Genomic DNA, 27539 nt, shown 5'->3' on the forward strand with positions numbered 1-27539 from the left:
GAGTCGGTGATGCCATCCAGCCATCTCATCCTCTGTTGTCCCCTTCTCCTCCTGCCCCCAATCTCTCCCAGCATCAGGGTCTTCTCCAATGAGCCAGCTCTTCACTTGAGGTGGCCAAAGTATTGAAGTTTCAGCTTCAGCATCAGTCCTTCCAATGAACACCCAGGACTGATCTCCTTTAGGATGGACTGGTTGGATCTCCTTGCAGTCCAAGGGACTCTCAAGAGTCTTCTCCAACACCACAATTCAAAAGCATCAATTCTTTGATGCTCAGTTTTATTTATAGTCCAACTCTCACATCTATACTAGACTACTGGAAAAACCATAGCCTTAACTAGATGGACCTTTGTTGGCAAAGTAGTATCTCTGCTTTTCAACATGCTATCTAGGTTGGTCTTAACTTTCATTCCAAGGAGTAAGTGTCTTTTAATTTCATGGCTGCAGTGATTTTGGAGCCCCCCAAAATAAAGTCTGACATTGTTTCCACTGTTTCCCCATCTCTTTCTCATAAAGTGATGGGACCAGATGCCATGATCTTAGTTTTCTGAATGTTGAGCTTTAAGCCAACTTTTTCACTCTCCTCTTTCACTTTCATCAAGAGGCTTTTTAGTTCCTTATATGGCAGCAAAGGACTAGCATGGATACTGAGATTTAGAGATATTAAATAAATTTCTCAAAGACATATATAGCAAAAAAAAAAAAAAAAAGCGTAAGCATTTAAATTAATACTCTTCAGATCTTAGAGACAGAGTTTTCAACATGCTGCTAAGCTAGACATTTTAAAGACTATATGCTAACTATAAATTTCTTGATTGCTCTTTTAGAGAAATCATTTTTATTTTCTACTAAAAGTAGTAGAAGACACTGGTGTTATTGCTTCTAAAGAATTACAGTATCTGTCTTTTTGAAGATAGGTGTGGCTAAGGGACTTTCTTTAGCTAAAATGTTAGTGATGTGACATGTTATATGTGTACACAATTGTCCATGTGGCATGACATTTGACCGTGGCCCAAAGACTGGAGTCCTGGTTCCCAAGGAGGCAATGTGAAACACATTTCCACAAACAACAAGTGAGAATTTTTGCTTTTTAAGCTACTGAGATTTGTGGATTGTTTCTTACCACAACAAAATGTACTTGCCTGAGAAGGTCAAGGAATTGATACATAACAAAAACTCAATTTTAGAGATGTTTTGATTTTTGTTGATTTACATTCCAATGGCTTCCTAGGTGCCACAGCAGTAAAGAACATGCCTGCCAATGCAGGAGATTCAAGAGACATGGGTGCCATCCATGGGTCAGAAAGATCCCCTAGAATAGGACATGGCAACCCACTCCAGTCTTCTTGCCTGTGAAATTCTACAGATAGAGGAACCTGATGGGCTACAGTCCATGGGTCTCAAAGAGTTGGACACAACTGAGCAACTACACATTCACACATGTACCAATGAAATACTCAGATATCAGTTGAGAAAATTCAGAGGATAAGTATCTAATTCTTTAATTCTGTTTTGTTTGTTTTTTCCCAACAGTGTTGCTCATGTGTACTTGGTATGCAAAGAATGGCACGTATTTCACATGCACAAGTTGAACAGTTTGGACATAGAAAAAACACCTGGGAAACTATGACCAGAACCCAGGTAAAACATATCCAGCACCTCCCAAAGTTCCCTTGTGTCTTTCTGTTTTGTTCCAGGTTTTGCATCTGTGTGTGTGTGGTAAGAGACACTGATGTATAGAACAGTCTTATGGACTCTGTGGGAGAGGGAGAGGGTGGGAAGATTTGGGAGAATGGCATTGAAACATGTAAAATATCATGTAGGAAACGAGTTGCCAGTCCAGGTTCAATGCACGATACTGGATGCTTGGGGCTGGTGCACTGGGACGACCCAGAGGGATGGTATGGGGAGGGAGGAGGGGGGAGGGTTCAGAATGGGGAACACATGTATACCTGTGGTGGATTCATTTTGATATTTGGCAAAACTAATACAATTTTGTAAAGTTTTTAAAATAAAAAAAATTAATTAATTAATTAATTAATTTTTTTAAAAAAAGAACATTTAACATGATATATATCCTCGTATCAAATTTTGGAGTGCATGATACCATGTTGTTAACTATAGGCACTGTGCTGCTGCATAGCAGATCCCTAGAAAAGGCAATGGCACCCCACTCCAGTACTCTTGCCTGGAAAATTCCATGGACAGAGGAGCCTGGTAGGCTGCAGTCCATGGGGTCGGTAAGAGTCGGACATGACTGATCGACTTCACTTTCACTTTTCACTTTCATGCATTGGAGAAGGAAATGGCAACCCACTCCAGTGTTCTTGACTGGAGAATCCCAGGGATGGGGGAGCCTGGTGGGCTGCCGTCTATGGGGTCCCACAGAGTCGGACACGACTGACGCGACTTAGCAGCAGCAGTAGCAGCAGCAGCATAACTGAAACTTTATACCCATTGAGCCACAGAAGAAACAATACATTATTAGTTTCATTGCCTGCAGTTATTTTTGGTCATTTTATCACTGGGAGTAAAGACATATAAAAAGTGTCAGATAATTATAAATTAAAAGCTATATAAAAATATAATGAATAAAGCTCTATTAAAAACATCTATTTTCAGTTCTAGGATGAATAAGGACTGAAGATGTAAGGTAAAACAAGAAGGCTACAGTTGATCACACTACATTATCAAACCGAAATTTTCTAACAATGTAGATCTTAAATGTTCTCACCAAAAAAGGAGAAATGTGAGGTGATAAATGTTTTAATTAAACTAAATGGGGGTAATCCTTCAAAAAAACAGTTGGCTGATTCATACACTTGTTGTAAGGCAAAAAACAAAACATTGTAAAGCAATTATCCTCCAATTAAAAATAATTTAAGACATAGCTGAATAGAAAAATAATTAATAAAGACAGCTATTTTCAAACGTGATAGAAAAGAAAAATCTTGTATTATCTTACAGAAAAAATGATCCTGATTTACTTTCCTTTCTTAAAACATTGCTTCATCTTAAAGTGTGTGAGAGTGTGTGTATGTGAGTGTATCTGATTTACTATAGCTTTGGGGGCCATTTTTGTAAATGTTTTCTGAAATTATAGCAGTATAATAAAATAGAGGCAGTACAGATGAATTCATTTGTTCATAAGAGATAGGGGCTCCATATTACATTCATGTTCAATGTGACAAAATATTACTTTGAATATTCTTTGTTCACTAGTCCCATAATGATCCAAATTAAATAGATTTAGTAATTGTAGAAAATACAGCAAGGTAATTCAGTTTATAAGTTAATAACTGGGCTCTGAGAAGGTCATTATCTTGTCTGGCAATGAGTAATTTTTTCTTTTTTTTTAATGTTTCACTATTCACAAAGATATTGAATACACAAAATCAGTAACATATTACAAAGAAAATATATTTAAGCGAAGCAAAAATACATTACATGTACAAAAGGAAATGAAAATAAATATATAAGCATTCCTTACTATACAATTAACTTGGAAATATACATTTATATTAATGTAGTAGGCTGAGATTATATAAAAATTCATTCTTTTTAATATGATAGGAATTTAGAACTATAAGGTAGTTGCATAGTGTATATTATTAGGTTTTGGCCATTAGTTTTTGATTGATTATTTGTTTTTTGTTTTCTAAAGACATGAGAAAAACATCAACTTTGTTTAAAAAGATTGGAATATGGTCAAATTTTATAATTGTTATATAATAAAAAGGTTATTAGGCAAAGTATATAAGATTTTTGGATAAATTATTAAGAATATAGGTTTCAGTATCCTCATTTGTAAAATCAGATTTGATGTTATATGAGCTCCAAAGATTTCTTTCAGTGTAGAATTAGTTCATGAAGTAATTTATTACACATCACATTTTAGAATAATTTTTAGGTGTTCTGAGATGGGATCTTTAGTTAATACAAATGAGTATTAGCCATTTCAATCATTAATTGTATTGGGAAAGCATTTTTGAAGCTCTAAAATCTATTTACTCTATATTTTAGTCTTTTCATACACTTGCCAGAGTAAGAGAAATAAGAGCCTGTCAGCAAACACTAAAATTCCTTAGCATTTGACACTTCAAATATCTGCTGGCAACATCCCCAAGATGATGTCAGCTTCTTATACAGAGCAGAACATTTATGCTCCCCCAGAGCATCTCACTTTCAGAGTTGGTGCAATTTCAAATATCAAGTACATTAATGGTTTTTCTCCAAATGGTGACTGAAATCTTTAGAAGTTTTTCTCCAATCTCAGCAAAGAATGAGATATTATGATATGAAAAACAAAGTGAAGGAAATGTAAAATACATATTGAATATCTGAGAAAACATTTACAAAATGAACAGATGCCTTTTAAAAAAAATCCTAGAAATAGGTATGGTAAATCATATAAACTTAAAAAAAAAAAACTGAACTCAATTGTGATAATATTTTAAAATAAAGCAGTCTCTCTAAATAAAATTATGTCTTTTGAAGAGCTGATGAATAATGTGACTGTTCATGCTATTTCTTAAGATTACATTTCAGAGACTTTATTGTGCTTAATATTGCAACATTATTTATTTAGCATCCATAGATAAATAAGTTGTTGCTTATAAGTCAATTTTGTACATTACCAATTTTTTCGCTACCAACTTGCCTTTTTTATTTAAAAAGACACATTTTTGTTTTCTAAGTCTTACATCTTTCTTTGCAACTATAATTGCTATTTTTGTTGTTTAGTCGCTAAGTTGTGTCTGTCTCTTTTGCGACCCTATGGACTGCAGCCTGCCAGGTTAATCTGTCCATGGAATTTCCTAGGCAATAATACTGCAGTGGGTTGCCATTTCCCTCTTCGGGGGATCTTCTCAACCCAGGGACAGAACCTGCATCTCCCACATTGGCAGACAGATTCTTTACCATTGAGCCACCAGGGAAGCCCCTGCAACTATAGTACACTATTATAATAATACGTGACTTCTCTGGTGGCTCAGACAGTAAAGCGTCTGCCTACAACGCAGGAGACCTGGGTTGGAGACCTGGGTTCAATCCCTGGGTCGGGAAGATCCCCTGGAGAAGGAAATGGCAATCCACTCCAGTATTCTTGCCTGGAAAATCCCATGAATGGAGGAGCTTGGTTGGCTACTGTCCATGGAGTCGCAAAGAGTCAGACACGACTGAGTGACTTCACTATCTATCTATCTATCTATCTATTATAATAATCAGTCATTAAATAGATTGAAAACTTTTAGAGATTCTTACTTATGTGTGGTAAGGTAAATATTTCAACATTTAATAACATTGATAACAATAATTGTTGGCTTATTTTGCTGATTATAATATCTGAGAATAAAACATATACTAATAAACCAGACTTTGGAAATTATGGGAATAAAAGAAGCTGAGAAAGAAAGTCACTCATAATTCCACTATCTACAACCATATTTCCTTTCTGAATACTTCTGTTTGGTTTTCACAGGGTTAGAATAATGTATCTATAAAATGATGTGTTCTGTATTTTTCTCTTAGCCATGTATCATAAGCATTTCCCCATTAAAATTCTAAAACCCCATTTTAATAAAATAGCATGTATTCCGTGTGCTAGGGGACCTCTATGGGGTAATTAGGTGACTTCTAGGTTTGGTGTTTTTTTTTTAATCTCTCCTCACCATAAGGTGTGATATATCCCTAAGACAATAAAGATATTTAGGTATCTCATAGAGAAAGTAGTCTAGAGGAAGGCAGTTTAGTGACTAAGTGACATCAAGCTTCCATGTCATTTTCTTAGAGATTCTCTTAATCTTTCCCTGAGGATTGCCGAGTGTCTGCACAATTTCCAGGCTTCATGCCCTTACACAACTCAATTCAAACACAGAAAGTTTCAGAGCTAATCGGAGTGACAGAATACTTCTTAATATACCTTTTTTCCCCTTGGTCATGGACGAAATACTCTTAAGAGAACTCTAGTAACATTTTCATTATTAATTGGCCAGAACTGAATCACATGAGAACAGTCAATTGCAGAAGAGAGATCAAAAATGGATAAAGGATGAGAATTGAACTGGATTTAATTGTGCTCCATCCCCATTGTCTGGCACAATGATGTACCAAAAAAAAAAAAAAAAATCACTTTTCACATGGCAAAGCAGGGGTAGGCATCCACTACTGGTTGGGTGAATAACTAGATTAAGAAAGCCTCTGAATACCATGCCTGTTTCCTGAAAGATACTAGCAATTAATATATACACTAGTAGTATGCTGCTGCTGCTAAGTCGCTTGAGTCGTGTCCGACTCTGTGCGACCCCATAGAGGGCAGCCCACCAGGCTCCCCCGTCCCTGGGATTCTCCAGGCAAGAACACTGGAGTGGGTTGCTATTTCCTTCTCCAATGCATGAAAGTGAAAAGTGAAAGTGAAGTCGCTTAGTCATGTCCAACTACTAGTGACCCGGTGGACTGCAGCCTACCAGGCCCCTCCGCCCATGGGATTTTCCAGGCAAGAGTACTGGAGTGGGGTGCCATTGCCTTCTCCCACTAGTAGTATACAAGCTTATATAGATTCAGCTTAAAGGTATAGCTATTTTGAAAGGAAATTTTAGTTTTTCATTGTGATACTGTAATACTCTAATGTCCAAATATCTTTTTTTCTACAACTTTAAAAGTATTTTTCATTCTAAACCTTTAAAATTATTTTTTGATGTCTTTATATATCTCATACAAATTTAAGGTTGCTATACTTTAGAGTAGTACTAATTACACAGTGACACATTCAGAAAAAAAGGTGACAGTTTTTTCTAAGTTACTAGCTGAAACTTGAGACCCTAAGGAAACGCCTAGTAGTAATAGTCCCTTTGTTATTATTTGCAGTTTCTAATATCTTGACTATTAGGAATCAATATAACTGATTTTTTAAAATTTTGTCATTAGTTTTTATAATTTTCTGAACTCTTGATATTTTTCAGAATTTTGTTTAAAATTTACCCTTGAACATATTCCATTGTTTAAAATTATCTGATTTAGTAGTGTTTATATAAGGAAGATGCTGCTTAAACATTTTGCTATCTATAATCATGAGGGAAAAACTAAGGAAAGCGCACATTGTCCAGTTTCTGGTACAGGACTAGGGAATTAAATGATAATAATAATAATAAGGCCAATAATGATTAGCCCATCAGACTGCATGAACTGATAGACATCTTTCTGGAGCTACTATCATTTAAAAAGAGATAATTAACTAAAAAATGCAGAGAACAGAATTCTTATGGAATATGAAGTTGAATTGTTTGACAGTAATGAAACAATTTCTGGCATGATAGGAGAAACTCCCTCTCTTCAATGACTGGAGAAAACGTCCTCTCTTCAATGACCATAAAGCACAGAAGGTAGAAGTCACAGGCCAACCGGGACTAAAATGTTGTTATGAAGTGAAAGAGTACATTTAAAAAAAATAATTCACAAAAATTTTGGTTATATAGATGTATATTAAATATCATATGAAACTTTTTCTGATCAAGTTGACCAGGGCCTAAGTCTCTACTTGAGTCTTTGCCTTTTTTTTCCCCTAATCTAATGATACTCAATGATAAAAAGACTTTCTATTCCTTTGATTAATTTCTAGTTAATTATTGTTAGATTGATCTTATAAATTTACATTTCTTAAGAACAATTTTATTTCTCACATAATAAGAGTACTTCTTTAAAAATACATATAATTTGTTTGTATAACCCAAAACCTCTTTTCATGAGATAGATACAAACCAATTGATTTCACCATAATCAGAACAGTCATAGGCATAAACCAAATAGTGAATAAGATTAGAGAACAGGCTTCCCAGGTGGCACTAGTGGTAAAGAATCTAGCTGCCAATGCAGGAAACTCGAGAGATGCAGATTTGATCCCTAGGTGGAGGAAGATACCTTGGAGTAGAAAATGGCAACCTATTCCAGGACTCTTGCCGGGGAAATTCTATGGACAGGGGAGCCTGGTGGGCTATAGTTCATGGGGCCACAAAGAGTCAGACATGACAGCACAAGTATGTATACAAACCATATGAAATTCTGATTTAGGTGAACCACTGATGATATTTTCAATTAATCACAGCAATGATATTGTATTATGTTGATGACAATGGTGGTGTGTGTTTTCACGCTTACTATAGGCTCTGTTCTTTGAGCTACATTTTCTATCATTTCCTCTTAATAAATGAGAAAATAGGTTGTGGAAGCTTAAGTAAGTTAGCTAAGACATCTAACTAGTAAGTAAAGGGGACTTTATTCAAACACATAACTGACTTTATAATCTACAGTTTAAAACCTGGAGTAAGAGAGAAAATATCATCAAGTCTAAAATGACCAAATATGAAAGCAATAGATGGAAAAAGAACAAGATAAAATATAGAAAATTTTAAATTATAGTAGTATCAACTAATGGAAAATATTTCCCCACTTTTAAATGAATTAAAAATGCCAGATTTAAAAACAAAACAGAGATGGAAATACCAGACCACCTGATCTGCCTCTTGAGAAATTTGTATGCAGGTAAGGAAGCAACAGTTAGAACTGGACATGGAATAACAGACTGGTTCCAAATAGGAAAAGGAGTACGTCAAGGCTGTATATTGTCACCCTGCTTATTTAGCTTATACGCAGAGTACATCATGAGAAACGCTGGGCTGGAAGAAACACAAGCTGGAATCAAGATTTCCAGGAGAAATATCAATAACCTCAGATACGCAGATGACACCACTCTAATGGCAGAAAGCAAAGGGAAACTAAAAAGCCTCTTGATGAGAATGAAAGAGGAGTGTGAAAAAGTTGGCTTAAAGCTCAACATTCAGAAAACGAAGATCATGGCATCTGGTCCCATCACTTCATGGGAAATAGATGGGGAAACAGTGGAAACAGTGTCAGACTTTGTTTTGGGGCTCCAAAATCACTGCAGATAGTGACTGCAGCCATGAAATTAAAAAATGCTTACTCCTTGGAAGGAAAGTTATGACCAACCTAGATAGAATATTCAAAAGCAGAGTCATTACTTTGCCAACAAAGGTCCGTCTAGTCAAGGCTATGGTTTTTCCTGTGGTCATGTATGGATGTGAGAGTTGGACTGTGAAGAAGGCTGAGTGCCGAAGAATTGATGCTTTTGAACTGTGGTGTTGGAGAAGACTCTTGAGAGTCCCTTGGCCCACAAGGAGATCCAACCAGTCCATTCTGAAGGAGATCAACCCTGGGATTTCTTTGGAAGGAATGATGCTAAAGCTGAAACTCCAATACTTTGGCCACCTCATGCGAAGAGTTGACTCATTGGAAAAGACCCTGATGCTGGGAGGGATTGGGGGCGGGAGGAGAAGGGGACGACAAAGGATGAGATGGCTGGATGGCATCACTGATTCGATGGACGTGAGTTTGAGTGAACTCCGGGAGTTGGTGATGGACAGGGAGGCCTGGCGTGCTGCAATTCATGGAGCCTCAAAGAGTCGGACACGACTGAGTGACTGAACTGAACTGAAACCAATTATAGTAACCATTACCTTTATGAATATTCAAGACAATGTGTGACTTACAAACTTATATAATTGGAACAATAAATGCATTCAAAATAACTAATATTGTTATTCAAATAATATTGAAACATTCTAATACTTTTATATTGTGTCCAACCATATTAATAATATCAGTTTTAAAACCATTAAGTCTATGAATAAGTGTATCCCCAATTTTCACCAGAGAACCAGATTTAATCATATGTATACAGATAGAGACAGAGAGAAGAGTAATAAGATAATAAGAGATTCTTCTAAAGAATAAAGTCACTCTACCAGTCCATGGAGTTGCAAAGAGTCAGACATGAATCAGCAAGTGAACAACAACCAGTACCTCTCAGTAATTATTGGCTTCACTATCAGCACTGAATTGTGAGTAGTTAATATGATTTATGCTTTCAAAACAGCCTTTTTGTTGTTGTTGTTCAGCCGCCAAGTCATATCCAACTCTTTGTGACCTCATGGACTGTAGCACACCAGGCTCCTTTGTGTCCATTATCACCCAGTTTGCTCAAACTCATGTCCATTGAGTCAGTGATGCCATCCAACCATCTAATCCTCTACCTACCCCTTCTCCTTTTGCCTTCAGTCTTTCCCAGCATCAGTATCTTTTCCTTGAGTTGACTCTTTGCATCAGGTGGCCAAAGTATTGGAGCTTCAGCTTCAGCAACAGTTGTTCCAGTAATATTCAGGGTTGATTTCCTTTAGGATTGACAGGTTTGATCACTTTGCAGTCCAAGGGACTCTCAAGAGTCTTCTCCAGAAACAGCCATAAGAAATCCAAATTTTGATTATTTAATTTATTAGCTATGAGGCTCTATCAGTAACAATGAATCTTGGTGCCTCCATGCTCATTTCATTAAGATTTCAATATATGAAAAATTTGGCTTCTGCTTGAAAAGAAGTAAATGTAGCCCGTGATACAAAATGAAATCATGAGCTGAAAACCATGTGCTTAGCTCCTAGATTACTTTGGAATACAGAGAGAAACTTGAGCTCTGTAACAGACATACATCTATTCACACTGGAACACAAATATAATATGCTACTTTAATTTTTCTCATCTCATTAATATAAATATGCAAAACAAAATAATGTCCTGAAGGTTAATCCCCCCTTTCCAAACTTTTTTCCAGTTTTCACTAATTGTCTGTGCTGATAGAGTTGATTTCACACATGCAGAAGCTGGGATTTACATTTTTCAGTTAAAAGAGGTCAAAACCATAATAACAAATGAAATTATGTCACAAACTAAATTATTCAATATAGAAACATAATGTAGTTTACAGTGGTCACTTTAGGTAATTCTTCAAAAGGATCCAGAAAGTATCAATTTGATCTAAATCTCAATTCCAGTTCCTTATGCTTTGTGCCACGTCCTCCATTTCTGCAAATTTCCTCAGCGTCTGCTTATGACTTTGTCTACATTGTCAGTCTTTTTACTCCTGACTGCATTTGCTGTCTCTTTTCTGCTCTACATATGTTCTAGATAACTTCTTTAATTATTAAATCTAGTTTGTTCATTGACTTTCACAAGAACATCCTCCATCAAACATTTCTTGGTACGTTTACGAAGAATTTTGCACTCAGATAGTCATAGCAGCAATCATGACCTGCTCTCTTTTCATTCTACCTCTATTTCCATCCCCTACCTGCTCAGACAGAGAGACACACACACGCATACACACACACACACACACACGCACACAGAAGTGAATTCATCATGTCATGTTATCCCACTGAGAGAAATGATTTCATTTGAAAATCTCAGGGTGTACTATATATAATGTGTCCAGAAATTCTTTCTTATAATTCCAGTGTGATTCTTTAAGGACACATTACCTTATACATAATGCTGTTCATTTTGTTGTGGAAATACTGTATAGAACTCATGAAATTGCAGTATTTTTCTCTGGGCTTGAATCCAGTATATGCCTGTGTAGAGAACTGTCCACACAGAAGATGCTACCAGTGTTTATAAGCTGGATTGTGCTTCTCTTGGCAATTGTTGTCATTTCTTACATGATGCTTGTATAAAGAAATAGAAGTTGTCAGTCATTAAAATGGAAGGCATTCAGCTTTGTGCCTGTCTGAGAATAAAATTGGATTTCTCTGTCTGGGTCGTGCTTATTCCTTTTTATTCCACAAAGCAAATTGCTTTTCCAAGACATCAGTATTAACAGAAAAAGCCTCTACTAAGACAGGTAGTACTAAGAGTGTATTAGCGGTAATACTTTGTATTCTCTACTGAATATCATACCAGTGGAGAATAGATTTATGAAATACAAAACTCTCTTTCAAAGTTTTGTGCAATTTTATGTATGTTTTGTGCCCATCTCAGCTTACCGATATGCAGTGCTGTGGTTGGACTGGCCCTTGTGGTTATTAATGTGATTATAAGATGCCCTTCAGCAATACAATTAGTACATTTAAAAAAAAAAAAAAAAAGGTTTGTTACTTACCGAATCTAGAAATTACACAGCACATCTCATGCAGTAGGTAGATAGGTTTCAGAGAGAGAGAGAAAGAGGGAGGGAGGGAAAGAGAAAAGGCGTGGAGGCCTCAGGTTCTGCTTTTGCTGGAATCAAGGGTGGGGGCCTAGAGTTTCATGGGCTCACTCTTTATTAATAAATTAAAAGCATAAGAGCAAGAGTTTAAAGCATAAGAAGAGAAAAAAAACAAGTAGTTCAAATGGTCAGTTATCAAACCCAACCAAGATGCCTAAAACAAAGGAGCCTTGGCTGGGGGAGACAGCCTAGTTCTTAACCTAGTCCTGTGGCTGCCTATATATTTATTTGAGAGAGCAGTTTTTGAAATGGTTGCCTTTTTGAAGTGAATGCCTCAGCAATCAAAGTTTAAGTCAAGAATTTGCATTACAGAAAGAAAAAACAAAACAAAACCTCAAATGTCAGAATTTACAGTACAATCTAGTCTGTGACGCTGAGGTAACAGAGTCAAGGAAATTAATGGCCTGGGAAGCTGATATACTCAAAGTCAAGGGTGAAAATGAAAGTGAAATTGATATCACTCAGTCCTTTCTGACTCTTTGGGACCCCACGGATTGTAGCCTACCAGGCTCCTCAGTCCATGGGATTTTCCAGGCAAGAATACTGGAGTGTGTTGCCATTTCCTTCTCCAGGAGATCTTCCCAACCCAGGGACTGAACCCGGGTCTCCTGCATTGTAGGCAGACAGTTTACCATCTGTGCCACCAGGGAAGTATATCCCAGAAATTTCACATCTTAATAGAATTATAATAGCAGTTCTAATATTACATAGCCATGGTTTGAAATCTTATCCATAACTATTGTTTCAAACTACGGAAAATAGGTGAGTGAACTTGAGGGGACCTGGGAATCTGTTCAAATATTTGGGTAAAGTGAAGGAATGTTTTAATGTTTGAGTCATCTGGTATAAGTAGGTTTTGAACTTGTCCTAAATTGGTAGATTGCCCCATATTTTTTAAAGCCAGAAACTCAAAATAGTTCCGTCCAGTTTAAGGGTTTTGTCTCATTTCAGGAGACGGTGAAACTGGTGGAGTTCTCTAGTTAGACCTATTTGGCAGTTCTTTGCATTATTTGCATCTGGTATTTCATATGAAGCACTTTTAAGGGAAAAAAAGGAAAAAAAGTTTAATCATTAGGTCAGATTATAATCCCAGTTTCTGAGTTCTGAAGGCATCCAGTCAAGAAGATTTCTAGATGTTGGGCTTGAGGCATCTTCAGATGGAGTGAGGGAAAGCCATGACAATCATGGGTTTTTCTGGTTTTTAATTTAAATGTCTCTGGTAGTGGTCCACACAGCAACAGGCATGAAGATTGTCTATCTCTGAGTAGTTGTCATAATTCCTTTGAAGTTTAATGAAGTTTTTCTACTTTAGTCTATGCGGTTTTGTGAGAAGGGCAGTTTTAGTTCTCAGTGATTTCAAGCCCGAAGGGTAGGAAAAAAATCAATGTTTGGAGAGCTGTAGCCAATATCTGGCTACATAGAGGGAATGAGAAGAATTCAGCCTTCAAACCATTAACAAACATAAAACCCTCAAGGCAATTAATAGGTCTACAGTCTGATATCCATAAGAGAGTACTGTACTTTTCCACTGAAATTTTTTCTCTCCCTAATTCACCTCATTTCTTGCAGAGATAATCAAAGCAAGGTAAATTTGTTTGCAAAAATAAATATAATCTCAATAAACTTGGCCTTATTATATAAATGCTTCTAGTTTTTCCCCTTTCAGGGGAAAGTTAAGGGGGTTCAGGATCTGTGATATCTTGAAGGAAATGAGCGTAGAGCCTGGATGGATCTTTAAGAGAGTTATGAATTTTAGGGTTTTTAGAGATATCAGTCATTTGACACATATGGCAACCTTGAGTAACAATTCAGAGATCATTCCAAACAAACTAAAAAACCTTCAGTAATCAGTTAATCCCCCCTCTCCTTCCTAGGGCTTCCCTGGTGGCTCAGATGGTAAAGAATCCACCTGCGATGTAGGTAGACCTGGGTTTCATCCCTGGGTTGGGAAGATCCTCTGGAGAAAGGAATGGCAACCCACTCCAGGATTCTTGCCTGAAGAATCCCCATGGACAGAGGAGCCTGATGGGCTACAGTCCATGGGGTCACAGAGAATCAGATATGACTGAACAATTAAGCACATCTCCTTCGTAGGAGGTGCATAAAATCTTTAAGGAAGATTCGACTTTTGGTTAGGTATAATTTTTTTTCATCTCAGTATCTACTTCTTATTTTTAGGCTATTACCATCATCTTATGTAATGTTACTGGAAAATTTTGCACAAGGTTTTTGGGAAAAGTATTTAGGCCTCCATGGGGTTCTGCATTTATCAAGGGGCTAGTATACCTTCTCAGGGTTCTTAGGACACATTGACCCCAGATGTTCAGGATATTTACCCCAGATGTTCAGGTGGTGGTTTACTCACTAAATCATGTCCAACTCTTGCAACCCCATGGACTGTAGCTGGCCAGCTCCAGGCATGAATACTGAAGTGAGTTGCCATTGCCTTATCCAGGGATATTCCTGACCCACGGATTGAAACTGTGTCCCCAACATTGCAGGCAGATTCTTTACTCACTGAGCAACCAGGGACATCTAGGGTGTTTATAATTGTCCATTAATCTTTAGTAACATCACACCACGTATTGGACTCCTAGTATCCCATCAGGTCAGGGGACGAAGAGCCACAGTAATGAGTGAAATAGTAACACGAGACCACAGATCTTTTCCCTCTTGTGGCATCATTGATTTCTGGTTTAAGGCTATTTCCCTCTTGTGGGTTAGGACACAGAGTCCAGGCATAACCCTCTGACTCAGTACTCACAGGCAGAGTTCTTGTACCCTCCTCACCTACAAGAATCCTTTCCTTATTCCTTTAGCCCAGAACTTCTTCTTGGGTGCTAACACTATCCTGGCAATTCAACCTACCTTCTTTAGCTCTCCTTGGTCTTTAGGCATGGAGGATCTTTATTCACATTAATAATCCATTAAGGCCTTTGTAATTAGTGGTGTCATCATCTCATTGATCACACTACTTTGAGAAGATCTTTGGATTATTATGGCAGCTGTGACATTTTGGATTGGATGTTGCAGGTGATACACTACAGAAGCAGTTCGTCCAAACACATAGCATGCTCACAGAACAGACCCCCATCAAGCAGTGCTCCTTTCTCAGATGGTGTTAGCCACATGAGTTAGGTCACTAATAAGCAAGTTGCAGATAAAAAGGCCATTCCCCTTGGTTAATTACAAGGGCAGTCATGCAATCCTAGCAACTGTGAAAATTATTTTGTGTTAGTCTCTGCCTACAAATAAGCAATGTTTTGACTGTTGCTGGTTCTTATCAGTGCAAGCTGCCTTCTGCTCTAACTTTCAGGAAACTTTGAAACAATAAAGGTATATAATTTACAGGACCTAGAAATTACACAGCACACCTAGGGTCACACAGTGAGTCTCAGGTAGGAAGAGAGAGCATATGCAGGCCTGAGGATCTCCTTTTTTAGAGTGGAGGTTGAAGGGCTAAGGTTTTGCAGGTTTATTCTTTATTGGTGAACTGGAAATGTAAGAGTGAGAATTTAGAGCACAGGAAAAGAAAAAGCAAGTGGCCCAGATGGTCAGTTATAAAAATCAATCGAGATTTCTAAAACAAAGGAGCTTCAGTCAGGTAGAAACAGCTCAGCTCTTTATCTAGGTCTGTGGCTGGCAATGTGTTTATTTGAGATAGCAGACTTTGAAGAGGATGCCTCTATGAAGTATATGCCCAGGCAGGCAATCAAAGCTGGAGGCAGACACGTGCATTACAAAAAAGGAAAAAAATATTATCAGGGTTTATACTATAATGTGTTAAGGTGTTTTACTTTTTTTTTTTCATTCCCATTCCCTTCTCATCTAGCTTGTGTCTAACATCATATTTTTCTCATTTATTGACAGTACAATATTTCATCTTGGAAGCAATACACAGCTTTAGCAAATAGCTACATTTGTGATGAAGAAACAGGATAAAATTTTTAACATCAAAAATAAATTACAATTTTATAGCCTTCATTGAGAAATTTGAGATACTGTTTTAAGCATGCTAAATTCTTGTGTATCATTTTTCTGTAAAATCAATTGTCTAGAGCATAAACCATCAATATTTTCCCATGGGTTTACCATATATTTTGCTATAACATTTATTCAAAACAAGGGAACTTTATAATGCAGTATAACCAATTTAAACAGATACAAAGTCAAATTTGATTTTAAAAGTTAGGGTACATGTCATGTAACTTGACATATTCATTATTCATGTTCACTAGCACTACAGTAAGTTCAAAGGTTTAATGGAAACATAGTGATCAAGTTGAAAGTGAAGTATTTGTATTTTTTTCAATGATTTTAATTTATTTTTAATACTATTTAAAGATAAAATGATTTTTCATTTAGATGAATGAGAATCAATGTTTACCATGGTATTAATTAATACTATCATTTTAAACAAGTCAAAAATATTAATACCATAAAGATATGTCTCAACAAAAATAATTCATGCTTCACCTATTCCTATGGTGAGTCTGATTAAAGATAATTGTATAAAAAGCAAAAATTTAATAGCTAATTTGAGTTTTAAGTTTTGCAAACTTTGAACTTTATTTGAAATATTATTTAGAGATTAAAAAATCACATGCCCATTTTTTAATGAAGGGAAATAAAATTCCATTCATAAATATAAATGCTTAAAAGAAGGTTTACAGTAATTTTCAAATTAGTATTGATTTACTGAAACTTAGTAATTTTCTCAAAAGTTTCTTTGTAATATCAGTTGAAAATTTTAATAATATACTGAATATATTGATATAAAATAAATACCTGAACCAGAGTTTTATGGACTCATCTTTTCACCCTAAAGCAAATTGAAAAAAAAAAAAAAGGGAAATTTATGGATAATATCAAATGTTTTCAAAAAACATATTTGAAAGTTCACCATAACCATTAAAGACTTGTCAAAATGATTATGAATGATTTGTTTGAAAATATGAAAGAAAAACTCTATGACAACAAGGCATTTCCAATTTTTATTGCAATATTTATATAAATTTTTCCTCTTTGCTTATTTCATCATAGCCTCTTTATTTTTATGACACTAGGCTTGAATTAATTCATATGTTCAATTCTTTCTTGACTCTGTAACATCCCATTCCAGCACTTGCCTCTTTGTAATTTTAGTGTAAAAAATTTCACTATAATATTCTAAGCATGGTTATCTCCATTATATCAAATGTTTGGACTAAACCTGGAAAATTCAACTGTCAAGTACTTCCTGACACTTTCACATTTCTGCTACATACCATGTAGAATGGTGCTTTGTATACATTACTGAATGATCAGTTCTTGTTGACGTTAGCATCCTGTATTATCTTAATTTTACTAGATATTTATATTTCTAATTATTTCTTGCTTTATATTTATTTTGGTTTTATTTTTAGTCCTGTCATTGACATATAATTGAAATATAAGTATATTCTTCTTTAAAATGCATAATTTAAAAAATTGACATATATATGTTTGACCATAGAATCATAACTGCGATCAAGATTGTGGACATCTATCATCTGCCTCTATCATCCTTCTAAGTTTCTTCATGTCCCTTCATAATCCCTCTGTCCTTCCTTCCCTTCCTTTCCCAGCACTCACCCCAGTCCCCACATAACCACCAATCTGTGTTCTATTACTATAGATTGGGTTCTAGAATTTTATAAATGGCATAATACACTACGTATTTCTTTTCATCTGGCTTTTTTCACCAGTATAATCATATTTATCAATGTTTTCATGTGCATCTCAACTCTTGTACATATCAACACTTTTTATTGCTGAGTAGAATTTCATCGTATGGACAAACCACAATTTCTTTGTTCATTCACCTGTTGGTTGACATGTGGATTATTTAGAGTTTGGGGCTATTGAAAATAAAATTGCTATAAACAGTCAGAGAGTAAGTCTTTTGATGGACACATACTTTTTTTTTGAGTAAATACCAAAGAATGGAATGACTGGTACACGTGATGATTTAATAAAAACTTTTTTTTAGGAATTTCCAAACTGATATCTAAAATTATTTTGCAGTTTACATTCCCAAGGTCAGTGTATGAGAATTCCAGTTATTCTATATCTTTGCAAAGTAAGTATGGTCAGTATTTTTAAACTGTAGCCTAGAAGATGTGTAATCAGTTCAGTTCAGTCAGTAGTGTCTGACTCTTTGCGACACCATGAATCGCAGCACGCCAGGCCTCCCTGTCCATCACCAACTCCCGGAGTTCACTCAGACTCACGTCCATCGAGTCAGTGATGCCATCCAGCCATCCCATCCTCTGCCGTCCCCTTCTCCTCCTGCCCTTAATCCCTCCCAGCATCAGGGTCTTTTCCAATGAGTCAACTCTGCATGAGGTGGCCAAAGTACTGGAGTTTCAACTTTAGCATCATTCCTTCCAAAGAACACCCAGGGCTGATCTCCTTTAGAATGGACTGGTTGGATCTCCTTGCAGATGTGTAATAATACCTCCTAAATTTAGCCTGAATTTTCATTAATGTTTGCTAATATTTAGTGTTAAAATCCACGAAGATTTTTCTATGCTTACTTGCAATCTGTATATTTTCTTTGATAAAATGTATGTAACAATCTTTCAGGCATTTTTATTTTTCTCATTGAGTTTTGAAAAATACATCTATATTGTGTATATAAGTTATTTATAAGATATTATTGGTTAATATTTTGTTCTTTTTCTTACCTGACTGTACTCTAGCACACTTAAAACACATTGAATATAAGTGGTGAGAGTGGACATCCTTGTATTTTTCCTGCACTTAGTGGGGAGCATTTAATTTTTCACTCTTAAATATAATATTAGCCATAGGTTTTTTGAGGAAGTATGTATGAGGTAGAAAGAGTTACCCTATTTTTCCTCTTTCCTTAGAGTTTTTATTCTGAATGTATGTTAGATGCTTCCATTTGCTTTTTCTGCATGTAATGGGTTTATTATATTGTGTTTTTTTATTTTATTTTATTTTATTTTTAAACTTTACATAATTGTATTAGTTTTGCTAAATATCAAAATGAATCCGCTACAGGCATACATATTACATTGTTTTTATCTTTAAGTTTGTCGATATGGTAGATCACATGACTAGTCTTTGAATGTTAAACTAATCTTACATTCCTAGACTAAACTCTATTGAATCGTAATGCAATATTCTATATTGTTGGATTTGTTGTTTAGACTTTTTATATATTCATCCAGGAAGAACATTCAATTGTCGTTTTTCTTTCTTATTATGTATTATTTCATTTTTTGTATTCTTAAACAGTTTTTCTTTTATGTTCTATCAATTATTCTCAGAATAGTTTATTAATTTCCATAGTCTATAATTTTAGATATGTTTATTTCTCTTCACAGAGAAAGATTCTATTGTATTGTGACATATATTTAAGACCTTTGCTGTTAGGTACATACAGTGTGGGATTGTTATGCCCTCTTGATGAGTTATACTCTTTATCATCATGAAATGATATTTTTAAAATTTCTGAAATAAACTTTTATAATAGAAATAGCCACTCCAGACTTCTTTTTATTAGTGTTATCATGCAATTTCATTTTCTATCCATTTACTTTTAACACACTTGTGACTTTCTAGTTGAAGTTATTTTCTGATAAGCAGCACATATTTGAGTCTTCATGTTTTTTCTTCAATCTGAAAAATAGGCCATTTACAATAAGTGTATTTCTTTTTATGGTTAAATAAATCATCTTGCTACTTGCTTTTTATTGGATCCATGTGATCTTTTTGTCTTTTTAAAATTATTTTAGAACTCTATTTTATCTCCTTTGAAGTCTTTTTGAAGTCTTTTTAAGCATAACCACTCATTTTGATGTGTTAATTTTTTTATGGTTATAGTATTCACTTTTAACTTATCACAGTCTATCATATATGTAGTATGGTTGTTGTTGTTTTTGTTTAGTTGCTAAGCTAAGTCTGACTCTTTAGAGACCCCACAGACTGTAGCTCCCATGGCAACTCTGCCCATAGGATTTCCCATGCAAGAATACTGGAGTGGGTTGCCGTTTCCTTCTTCAGGGGATCTATAGTATAAAACGTATAAATCTAGTTTTATTTTTTCACATAAGTAAATAATTATTCCACCATTATCTTTCCCACCAACATTTCTCTCTTATTTTATTCTCATTGTGTGAAAGACATGAAAGATTCCCATCCTTTTATCTTTAATATGTCTTTGAATTTATCTGTGATATATTTCTTATAAATGGTGTACAGTTGAGTCTTGCGGTTTATCCATTCTGAGAATCTCTACCTTTTTATTGGGCAATTTACATTTGCATTTAACATAATTATTTATATGGCAGAGTTTGTCTATCAACTTTGTACTTATTTTATATTTTTATATGTTATTTTTTCTCGTTTCCTTCTTTTCTTTTTACTATAATATGTAGCATTTTTTGACAGGCATCTTGTTTCCACTCTAGCTTTGCCTAAACAGGATGAGTCTGTTTAGTTTCCTAGGAAATCAGGACTCTAAACCTATTATTTGTAATACTTAGATTCATTTATAGTCATTGGTTTCTTTTTTCTTTTTTTTTCCCCTTTTCAGCATGTTCATTTTATCCTGTCTCAGAGTTAGCAACTTACTCAAAAGGAAAATTTGCCCATTATATCAGACCCTCCCTGCATTGTTTTCCCTGAAACTCTGTTCTGTTTTTTCCCTCAAAGCATGCTTGAGTGTCACAAACTCTAGACTGTATCTTTTTATGTCCCATGCAGAAAATTGGAAAACAAACTACAGGGCAAAAAGGTGGCCAACATAGTCATCAGCATAATGCCTTCCATTGTCTCAAGGTTCTTGCTTCCTCAAATCTTACCTCTCCTGGATACTTTCAAATGCCATGAAGTGTTAATTTTTTAATATTTTTCTCAAGTTTTTTATACAGAGTCAGTGAGAGGCTTATTCTGGTAGTAGCAACTGTGTCATTTCAGAGTAAGGAAGTCCCCACTTCTATTTTGTGTTTATTATATATGTAGTGAAAAAGATTTCTTTGTGCATCCAACAATTCACTTGTTTCTTTTATCATGCATTCATTAAGTGAATATAAATTAGGCACTGTGTTTATTACTCTAAGAACTGTTTGAACTAGAACAGTAGTTCAAAAAACTTCTTGTGCTCAACTGTGTCCAACTCTTTGCAGGCCCATGGACTGTAGTCTACCAGGCTCCTCTGTCCAAGGGATTTTCCAGATAAAAATACTGATGTGGAGTGCCATTTCCTACTCCAGGGGATCTTCCTGACCCATGTATCAAATATGTGTCTCACATTGGCAGGCAGAATTTTTACCATTAGCACCACCTTCTTATTGAATGCAAATTTCTGTGTTCATATTATCTTTTATTTATTAAAAGCTTAAGCACATGAGAAGGCAATGGCACCCCAACTCCAGTACTCTTGCCTGGAAAATCCCATGGACAGAGGCGCCTGGTAGGCTGCAGTCCATGGGATCGCAAAGAGTCAGACACGACTGAGCGACTTCCCTTTCAATTTTCACTTTCATGCATTGGAGAAGGAAATGGCAACCCACTCCAGCGTTCTTGCCTGGAGAATCCCAGGGATGGGGGAGCCTGGTGGGCTGCCGTCTATGGGGTCGCACAGAGTTGGACACGACTGAAGCGACTTAGCAGCAGCCGCAGCAGCAAGCACATGAGAGACACACACATGTTCACACACATACTTATCACTTTATTGAACTTTTTAATACTATTACTATATTCTGAATTATAAGTAAATTGGAGTTTGATGTTCATGTATTTAGTAATGTTTTGTGGATTTTGGAACCAACTGTATGTACCTTCATAAAAGATGCACCTTTAGTAGATTTTAGGCATAATGACACTAATAATAAGAACTATGCTTCTAGAGATTATCATAATACCTGGTACAAAATAGGCATGCTGGAAATAATTGCTTACTTTATAAATGAGTGAATCTCTAGAATGAAACATTTTGCTTATATAGAAACTAAACTAAAATCTTAACATTATTTTATACAACATTCTTACCTCTTAAACAATTGCCTACTTCATGCTCTTCATTTTGCCTGAAAACCTCTTATCTTCCTTTCCTGTATGTATGTATCCAACAATGTTGGATACATCATAATTATTGGAGCTAAATTCAAGCCACTCAATTATATCCAACAATGTTAATAGAAAGAGTTCCTCCTATGCATTCCACTTGCATCCTGTGATACTTTTATGCTAAAATTTATGACCCAGGTTTATTTATCCTCCTGTGCCTTTTTCATTGCTTAAATATAGAATTAAGCAAACCAACCACATATTAAATGATTCAGGATTAATTTTATTCTAAAGTGGAGTTACTGGGCTCTAAGAATATATATGTGAATAAAAAATCATGCTTTGCCTGTGGTGAAGTCTAGAAAAGGAGGCTTTATCTATAATTTTGATCACATATTGATTAATAAGAGGAAAATATTTGATTTTATTTGGTCCCCTAAGGTTTGTATGACTATGACACCTGTAAAAATCTATGACTTTGACATTTTTAACCTAAACTTCATACTACCAAAAATGTGAACACATTACCATTTCTGCTCTTTTTATTAGATAATATAGCTCATAATTTTACCATTACACCATTACAGATTTATACTGGGAGTTTATCATTATACAATTATTTTTCTCTTGAAACTGTTGATTTTTATCAGATGAACCTCTAATATCTAAGGCCCTAGTTTTAAAAAATATCTTTTTGTATAATTTACAACTGTATTTTAATATTTTTATCTTTTAATAAAGATAATTTTAATATAAATATAGAGTTTTCATTTATCTATATTGAAGGAATGGCATTAGGACCAAATTAATCCAATACAACATCACCTCTGCCTGTTGACAGATAACCGAATTTTTGGCAGAACCTCAAAGAGAAGATAATGAGTCTCCAGAGAGAATGAACTTTTTCTCTTTTTAGCTGATATAAAGTGAAGTATTAAAGACACAATCTGAAGACTTGCAAAGTTCATCAAAACCTTCAAGAATGTATTTGCTTTATTTGGTTCTAGCAAGATTTCACTAGAGTAAAAGAGGATGGGGAACAGCTGGTCCCAGCTGCTTTGTGCTGTTTCATTGAAGTGGAATGTTTGTTACACCAAGCTTCATTAAAATTAAATTCTATGTCCACTCTATTTATATGAAAATTAGCATGTTTTATAGGCCATAGCTTATGATTCTGCAAGGTACAGAGTAAGAATAAATACAATGGAATATTTTAGGATATATGTAATTTAATAGAGCAAAGAAAATAATCTGGAAAAAAATTTTGAAAGAACTATTTAAAGGATAGTCAGGACTTGGCAGATGAATAATTTCCAAGGTTTCATGATCAAAATTCTTGGTGCTGAGAGTCCAATAATTAGTCAGTCTGGTTAAGTAGTAGCCTAAAGGTCAAACTGGGAAGAAGCAACTGACTTCAAAAAAAAAAAATTTTTATTAAAAAAACAAAGCCACACAAAACAAAAATAAGAGCATAAAAAGAAGAAAGTTTATTTAGCAATAGTGAGGAAAACACAATATAAGTATTGCAAGTATTAATTTAAATTCTGATACTTAGAAAAAGAGGGGTGAATGGTGAAAGATATGATTTACATATATCATAATTTATTACCTGAAATTGGCAGATTCTATACAGTTTCTGTGAGCCAGAAAGGTGAACAAATGTCTATTAGGCATGTATTCAACAATGTTCCATTACCAAAACCACAATCTGTCCAGGATTTCCCAGTGGTTTAGCAGTAAAGAATCTGCTTGCAATACAGGAGACACTGAAAATGCAGGTTCAATCCCTGGGTTGGGAAGATCCCCTGGAGAAGGGAATGATAACCCATTCCAGTACTCTTGCCTGGAGTATCCCTTGGACAGAAAAGCCTGGTGGCCCACAGTCCAGGGCTGCAAAGAGTCGGGCACAACTGAAGCAACTTATCACACACAAAGTCACAATCAGGTAAAGCGGGTTGTCTCTGGCTTCTCTCTGCTCTCCTTTTGGTAATTCTATCCTACCACCTGCTTCCATCCTATGACCAATCATATTCCCAATAGGAATGCCATTTAGATTTTGCTGTACTGTGAAGTTCAAAAATCCTCTGAAATTACCAACATTCTCCATCCTTGACAGAGGAAGAAAACACGTGCATTAGCTCTGTGTAAGTAACCAAGTCATTTTTGTTATTAATCCATGTAATATGTGAAGGATTATCATTTTAAACATAAGATGATTTCTAACCAAGCAAATATCCAAGCAAATTTGGTGTCAAGTGATGGAACCAATTAGAGCAAAAACAAAAATCAAGCAGTGTAAGAAAGTTCACAGTTGTGAAAGTGTCTACCATTAAGCAAATGAGCTATTTCTCGATTTTCACAGATATTATTATTTCTTCTCTGGACATACTAGAGGTATTTTACTGGAAATGTGTGGAATACAGAAAAATAGAAGGGAAAATAATTACTTTGACCTTCTTGTTAACTTCATTAAAGCAATGTGGCTTTATAAAGGTCAAGTGTTATAGATAGCCAGGGATAAGGCATTAACATTTTACCATCAAGATCAAAGGAATACCCTGCAGAAACTAGCCACCTCCATTTCTCTTATCTTGATGCTAGATTTTTCGGCTCAAGATGAGCAAATATTGTTATCCCTGATTGGGAGTTACAGGAGCAGCAAATAAGCAAACTATGATATAAAGCCTAGCCTGATTCCTAAATTAAGAGAGACTTACCTCTCAGAGAGGGTCTTACTAATTGCACAGTCACTGAATTCTAGATTTTCAAAGCTATTTTATATAAATACCTGTTTTCATGTAAAGATATTTTTTTAAATTATCAGCTACATGTATGAATACATGCCTTTATATCTTTGTAAGATGTTTCATTATAGCGGACTGGAATGCAAAAGTAGAAAGTCAAGAAACACCTGGAGTAACAGGCAAATTTGGCCTTGGAGTAGAGAATGAAGCAGGACAAAGGCTAATAGAGTTTTGCCAAGAGAACACAGTAGTCATAGCAAACACCCTCTTCCAACAACACAAGAGAAGACTCTACACATGGACATCACCAGATGGTCAACACCAAAATCAGATTGATTATATTCTTTGCAGCCAAAGATAGAGAAGCTCTATACAGTCAGCAAAACAAGACCAGGAGCTGACTGGCTCAGATCATGAACACCTTATTGCCAAATTGAGACTTAAATTGAGAAAGTGGGGAAAACACTAGGCCATTCAGGTATGACCTAAATCAAATCCCTTATGATTATACAGTGGGAGTGAGAAATAAATTTAAGGGACTAGATCTGATAGATAAGAGTGCCTGATGAACTATGGACAGAGGTTCATGACATTGTGCAGGAGACAGGGATCAAGACCATCCCCAGGAAAAAGAAATGCAAAAAAGCAAAATGGCTGTCTGAGGAGGTCTTACAAATAGTGTGAAAAGAAGAGAAGCAAAAAGCAAAGGAGAAAGGAAAGATAGAAGCATCTGAATGCAGAGTTTCAAAGAATAGCAAAGAGAAATAAGAAAGCCTTCCTCAGCGATCAATGCAAAGAAATAAAGGAAAACACAGAATGACAAAGGCTAGAGATCTCTTCAAGAATATTAGAGATACCAAGGGAACATTTCATGCAAAGATGGGCTTGATAAAGGACAGAAATGGTATGGACCTAACAGAAGCAGAAGATAAGAAGAGGTGGCAAGAATACACAGAACTGTACAAAAGAGAGCTTCACAACCCATATAATCACGATGGTGTGATCACTCACCTAGAGCCAAAAAACATGGAATGTGAAGTCAAGTCGCCTTAGAAAACATCTCTATGAACAAAGCTAGTGGAGGTGATAGAATTCCAGTGGAGTTATTTAAAACCCTGGAAGATGATGCTGTGAAAGTGCTGCACGGGAGAATGGCATTGAAACATGTAAAATATCATGTATGAAACGAGATGCCAGTCCAGGTTTGACGCACGATACTGGATGCTTGGGGCTAGTGCACTGGGACGACCCAGAGGGATGGTATGGGGAGGGAGGAGGGAGGAGGGTTCAGGATGGGGAGCACATGTATACCTGTGATGGATTCATTTTGATATTTGGCAAAACTAATACAATTATGTAAAGTTTAAAACTAAAATAAAATTTAAAAAAAAAAAAGAAAGAAAGTGCTGCGCTCAAAATGCCAGCAAATTCAGAAAACTCAGCAGTGGCCACAGGACTAGAAAAGGTCAGTTTTCATTCCAATCCCAAAGAAAAGCAATGCCAAAGAATACACAAATTACTGCACAATGCACTCATCTCACACGCTAGTAAAGTAATGCTCAAAATTGTCCAAGCCAGGCTTCAGCAATATGTGAACCATGAACTTCCAGATGTTCAGGCTGGTTTTAGAAAAGGCAGAGGAACCTGAAATCAAATAGCCAACATCCACTGGATCATCAAAAAAGCAAGAGAGTTCCAGAAAAACATCTATTTCTGCTTTATTGACTATGCCAAAGCCTTTGACTGTGTGGATCACAATAAACTGTGGGAAATTCTGAAAGACATGGGAATACCAGACCACCTGACCTGCCTCTTGAGAAACCTATATGCAGTCAGGAAGCAACAGTTAGAACTGAACATGGAACAACAGACTGGTTCCAAATAGGAAAAGGAGTACGTCAAGGCTGTATATTGTCACCCTGTTTATTTAACTTATATGCAGAGTACATCATGAGAAACGCTGGGCTGGAGGAAGCACAAGCTGGAATCAAGATTGCTGGGAGAAATATCAATAACCTCAGATATACAGATGACACCACCCTTATGGCAGAAAGTGAAGAGGAAATAAAAAGCCTCTTGATGAAAGTGAAAGTGGAGAGTGAAAAAGTGGGCTTAAAGCTCAACATTCAGAAAACGAAGATCATGGCATCTGGTCCCATCACTTCATGGGAAATAGATGGGGAAACAGTGGAGACAGTGTCAGACTTTATTTTGGGGGCTCCAAAATCACTACAGATGGTGACTGCAGCCATGAAATTAAAAGACGCTTACTCCTTGGAAGGAAAGTTATGACCAACTTAGATAGTATATTGAAAAGCAGAGATACTACTTTGCCAACAAAGGTCCATCTAGTTAAGGCTATGGTTTTTCCAGTGGTCATGTATGGATGTGAGAGTTGGACTGTGAAGAAAGCTGAGCGCCGAAGAATTGATGTTTTTGAAGAAGAGTCCCTTGGACTGCAAGGAGATCCAACCAGTCCATTCTAAAGGAGATCAGTCCTGGGTGTTCATTGGAAGGACTGATGTTGAAGCTGAAACTCCAGTACTTTGGCCACCTCATGTGAAGAGTTGACTCATTGGTAAAGACTCTGATGCTGGGAGGGATTGGGGGCAGGAGGAGAAGGGGGTGACAGA

Source organism: Bos grunniens, chromosome 5 (assembly GCF_055505025.1).
Source record: "Bos grunniens cultivar Pamir isolate PY7600 chromosome 5, Bosgru_T2T1.0, whole genome shotgun sequence".
NCBI classification, from domain to species: domain Eukaryota; kingdom Metazoa; phylum Chordata; class Mammalia; order Artiodactyla; family Bovidae; genus Bos; species Bos grunniens.